This window comes from Helianthus annuus, chromosome 1 (assembly GCF_002127325.2).
Source record: "Helianthus annuus cultivar XRQ/B chromosome 1, HanXRQr2.0-SUNRISE, whole genome shotgun sequence".
In the NCBI taxonomy this organism is placed as follows: domain Eukaryota; kingdom Viridiplantae; phylum Streptophyta; class Magnoliopsida; order Asterales; family Asteraceae; genus Helianthus; species Helianthus annuus.
In genome coordinates this window covers 66,337,479-66,343,139 of record NC_035433.2, presented here as the reverse complement: position 1 = coordinate 66,343,139, position 5,661 = coordinate 66,337,479, and the positions used below count along the sequence as shown (strand labels likewise).

General features: G+C 40.2%; 1 long non-coding RNA gene across 1 annotated transcript; it reads right to left on the bottom strand.

Moving 5' to 3' along the window:
- Positions 1 to 1,675: 1,675 nt before the first annotated feature.
- Positions 1,676 to 2,066, bottom strand: LOC118481701. Its single transcript, XR_004866046.1, has 2 exons — positions 1,933 to 2,066; positions 1,676 to 1,841 (listed from the first exon to the last, which is right to left on the bottom strand). It is a non-coding gene; the product is annotated as an uncharacterized LOC118481701 (long non-coding RNA).
- Between the last annotated feature and the right edge of the window lie 3,595 nt (positions 2,067 to 5,661).

Sequence of the window (5,661 nt, the reverse complement as noted above, 5' to 3'; positions counted from 1 at the left end):
ATGATTATTTTAACTGTGATTAGTGAAATGTGATCAAATGAGGTATTGAGGTGTCAAATAATCATCAAGTGGTGATAGTGTAATAGGTGATAGAATGTGATAACCATAAACCATCCCCTCCTCCTAATCAACTACTTGAAAAAAGGTGGTTTTTTGTTATAAATTTTTTTTGTTTATTTTCTTTCCTGTTTTCATGACTACATATGACGTTACTGTAATGTGTTTTTTACAGAATTCTTCAAGTAGAAGTAATGTTAGATTTTATTTTATTGTTTAAAATGAAATGATATGCCTTAGATATTAACATATTTAAATGCTCTTTGGTGTTCTACACCGTAGAGTCTATTTTACAAGTAATGACATCATTTCAGGATTTTAACTAATTAATTAAACGTCCTTAGTACTTTAGCTTTTAATTAGCTAATCTAAATGAAACTGAAAATGATTTGATTGATATGTTTGAGAGTGTAGATATGAATTAAATTAACAATTATAATTCTTTTTCATTCAAACATATGTAAACATGAAAATTCAAAGACCTTTTGGTCCTTTTTTGTTTACCTTTATCTTAAAAGCTTTAAACCAAATAACTTAACATATCATTAATTTCATTTAATCTTAAAAGCTTCAAGCCAAGTAATTTCACAAATCCATAATAACTTTATATATTACAATTTCTTTCTAAATAAAACCAAAACTTCATATAACCTTGAGATACAATACACTTTAGAGAACTTTCACAGCCGAATAAATTTATTGCAATATCCGTAAAGTGAAGATAGGAACCGCTTGTTAAGATCCATGGTGAAACCAAATGTAGGTAAAATTTCTAAAAAGTAAAAGTTCACTTATGAATCACAAAGACATAGTAGTCATCATAGTAGTCATCACTGACTGAATACCGATTATATCTATTAGTTAAACAATTTAAAATTAACAAAACAAGTTTCTATTAGGGTGAGAGGGGCACTCCTCTAAGAGGGGAGTCCCCTCTCTTACGCATAACCAATCCTCGTGTGTCACGTCAACTCCCCTTTTAAACTCCCCTAACACCCTAAATTGATGGCGGCACTCCCCTCTTAGGTGACTTGGTTTTTTTTTTTTATTTGTTGTAATTATGCATGTTTATAAAAAAAATATTAATAAAAATTAAATAAAATTTAACAAAAGACATTTCAAAGTAGAAAATAAAAATAAAAATTAAATTCAAACTAGAAAATTAAAATTACATTCAAACTAGAAAATAAAAATTACATTAAAACTAGAAAATAAAAATTTTAGAAATCGTATGGCCACCCGTACTTGTTAGCGATGTCGCGCTTTCGGGCGAGGATGAACGGCAACATATTTGGCGGAGCATCGTCGTGCGGCTTGAGGAATGTTTTCATATCTCGATCGTAATTGTAGTTTTTCATCGTCTCGCGTTGTTCCGATATGAGCTCGCGAGCCTCCGACTCTCTTTTCTTCCTCAATTCGATCGCCTCCAATTCCATCGCGTACTTCGCTTCTTTCATGGCGGTGTACTCTTTGAATTGTGCCGCCAACTCGGCCGAGCTTCCCTCGGACGATGTTGCTTGACGCTTGTCTCGCCGTTGTGTTCTTTGTGGCGAGGGGTCTTCGTTCATATCGGGTATCGAAGGGTCCACGTCAACGGGCTTTCTTTTTTGTGCCGAACCTTCCCCTTCCTCACCCAACAATGGGACTTGGGCCCATTTGTCGTGTTTTCGAACGACCTCCCACGCCTCGACATGTTGAAAACCGTTCGGAAATCTCTCTTTAAATTCCTTTAAAGCGACTTTCATCACGTCGAGATCCTTACACCCGCTTCCTCGTGTGCGATCCTACATATTATAAAATAATAAGTGTTAAAAAAATATGAACTTAGCAAAGAAAATAAAAAAAATATACAATATTAAAAAATATAATTTTTACCGCTTGTTGGTATAGGCCGTTGAAAAAGTTTATTTTCGTCATCATCGGGTTCCATTTAGACCGTACTTGATGCACGGTCCGGTTACTTCCACCGACGGTGGCGTTAAAATGATCTAAAATCTTACGCCAAAAACTATCGCGGTTTTGTAGCGGTTTTGTTGATTGCCCTTCTTTTTGTTGGTAGAGCAATGTACCCACGCCTTCGCCAACGCCTCTTCTTGGACCTTTGTCCATTTTTCGCTCACCATTTTTCCCTTTTTATCCCGAGCGTCATCTTCTTCGTTGTCGGCGTCTTCATCCACATTATATTCATCGTCGCCGGTGTCATCTTCATCGTCACCCAAATTTTGAGTTTCGGGCACTACCTCCTCGTCCTCGTCGTCGTAAATAGGTATAGAACGTTCAACATTTCCTCGTGTAGATGGAACTTGTGGGGAACGAAAACCATATGGGTCGAAGGCGGGGGATTGAGGAGGAGCATCCATTGATAACAAATTTTGAAAATAGCCGAAATTGGCTTGAAGGTTGGGTGGTTGGGTGTTGTAAAAGGAGGGGTGTGAAGGTTGTTGGAAAAAAAACGGGGGTTGTGAAGTGTATCCGAAAGGGGGTTGTGGTTGTGCACTTGCACCGCTCGAACCACCACGAGACGGTTGCAAGCCCCGTCCCTTAGTTTTTTTCTTGGCTTCGCATGGTTGGTTCTCCATTGCTCGGTTTGAAGTGGTGTGGTTTGAGAGTATAAAAAATGTGTGAAGTGGGTGTGGTTTGAGAGTATAAAAAATGTGTGAAATTGGTGTGGTTTGAGAGTATAAAAAATGAGTGAATGGTGTGGTTATTTATATATGTTTAAAAAGTGATTTTTTTTTTAAATTCGACCGTTAACATGACCGTTCCTCAAAAATTGTGCCCATTCAACGCGGTGAATACACACCGACTCCCTTCCCCGAATCGGGTCCCCGCGTTGATGGCGGTGGTGTTCCCGATCGGGGTTAGGGGTCACCGCTTTCACTCCCCGAGCGTGCCCCGGATACCCTTATATATAAGGATCCTGTGGTATTAATATCAACTAGTGTTATTACCCGCCGCTTCGCGGCGGGGTTAAGTAAACTATTAACAGGTATAGACACCACTATCACTGCCGTTAAATTCCGCCAGTTATATGTCATCGTCGACCTCCGGTCACCGCCGTTGTCAGCCACCCGCGCCAACACCAACAAAACCAAAATGCAGGGGAAGCTAGGTTAGCACTTGTAAAGCTGACAAGTTTACCCGAGAGAAAAGCAAATGAAAGAAACTTACTAAATCCTTGTCGTCAGTCGTCGAAACTACCCCGTACCACCGTGTCTCCGGCGCTTTGTCACCGGAATTCCACCGGAAACCTTGTGCATGTCACACCCCCAAAATCCACCTGCGGATAACACCCGCTTCGAGGGCGTGACTGACCAGGATCCAGCCACCAATTATACCGAATACTTAAGTTGATAACAAAAGTAATACTTACTATTCATAAGCTTAGCAAATATTAAGTTCCGAGTTTAAAGTTTTAAGTTCAAAACAGTAATAAGTAGCGGAAGCATAAGTAAGGTAGTTTAAAACAAAGTTCATGATTCAAAATAAGGTAACACCCAACACAAGGGTGAACGGACACTACACGTTCCCAAGCTGCAAGCTCCTTCATCATTGGTTACCTGCAAAGCATGCAGTAAGGGGTCAACAATAATGCTGAGTGAGTTCACTAGTTGTCCAGTTTTAATTACCAAAAACTTTGTTTCACCGATTAATTTATCCGTTTATACATGCCCTGGGGAGCTACCCCAAAAGTTAGCGACTAAACTGTTTTTCCAATACCGAACACTAGGTAACCGTTGCGTATCCGCAGGATGCCCCGATGTCAATGTTCTATCATCATTGACAGATTTCTGAGTACATTAGTTCACGACCGTCCCAAACCAGGGCACGGTGTGAGGCTGGTAAACACCTAAATAGCGCTATCAACTAATAACCCGTTCGCCTAACCCGGCGACTAATCGGTATTTGTAGTAGGGACTTGAGTGATAGAGTTTCGTTTAGTGCCGTTAGTTGCAATCCGTATAAACAGTAATTAACCAAAAGGTTTCCCAATACCCGGGAAGAAAAAGTAGGTTTTGTTCCCAATAACTAGGGAAGGTATGTAAATGGTATCCCCTTTTACCAGGGGATAGGGTTGTTAGTCTCGTGTCCCAAACCACCGGGACGCATGCTTTTAAGTTGTGAACTCACCTTGGGTTGCTCGGTAGGTTTAGGTTACTTGTCAATCACGTTGGTCACCACGTCCTAACATGGTTACCGGTATAGGTCAGGTTCGGTGTACCAGTAATCACGTAAGAACATATACAGGCACATAACATGCATACAAGTAATAGTCATGGGGTTATTGGGCCGGCCCTAACAGTAACACCGTCAAACAGCAACACATAGTCCACTTAACAGATAGCCCAAGTTAACACAGAATGGCCCAATAACTAAAATGGACAGCCCACTCGCAACCAGCTGGTCTCAAGTCGCAACCAGGTGGTTTCGGCTTGTCACGCTGTGGTTGCGAGTCGCAACCGTGGTCTCGAGCCATCACGTTTTGGTTGCGAGTCGCAACGGCGTGGTCTCGAGTCGCAATCTCGAGGTTTCGACTTGTCATGCTTTGGTTGCGAGTCGCAACCGTGTGGTTTCGAGTCGGAATGCTGTCGTTGCGAGTCGTAATGCCGTGGTTGCGAGTCGTAATCTGTCACTTTCATATACACGTGATGATGCAGATATGACAGTCCAAATTGTACCAAGAATTCAGGCCCATTTTAGGAAACAACCAATAATATTTCACTAACACTTTGCCAAATCTGAATACTAGTAAAGATAGATCAAACTTTGCCATTTTTACATCTTCAAGTCATATTCAAACAAGTTCATCCTATCTTCATATTTTTCTAGGGTTTTCACCATAACAAATCACACATTTATGAACCAAAAATTACATATTTACAACAAGATCATGATGCAAAATAAGAAATCATGCATTATATATCCGAAATCTCATATTTAACAACATCATTTTGCAAGAACAATGAAGCATTCATTTTATAATCTTGAACATAGTTTTGGTTGGCATGAACATTCCTACACTACCATTTCTAAACATGTAACCACATAGTGTCAAACTTTTACAAATCAACCTAAAAGTCATACCAAAAACTACTAACCAAACATTTCTAGTTCATTTAATCCACATAAATCTCATACACAAAAGATAACACAAAAGATAGCACTAACCGGTTATGAAAGGAGGAGCCGAAAACAAAGAAAAGAGAACCGAGAAGATGGAATGTCCGAGTGATAGTCTTGACCGAGTTTCTTGTCCGGGATCTTTGCTTGAACCGAAAATAGGAAGGGATTGGGGTGTGTTGTTGAGGATTTCTAGTAGAGAGAGAGTTTGAGGAGTGTTTGTGTGTGTAAAATGGAAGAAGTGGGGGAAAGGTGGAATATATATACAAGGGGATGTTTCGGGTTGGGCTTGGGGTTTCGGCCCAAACCGGTTTCGGCTCATCGGCCCACTCGAGACCGAGTGGCCCACTCGCAACCGCCCGGTTGCGAGTCATGGTCTCGGGTCGTGGTTTCGGCTCTTATATATATATATAATACATACATACATCACATATCATGCACAAAGGTCACGTTTTCATTTAATAATATTTATGTACACGAAAT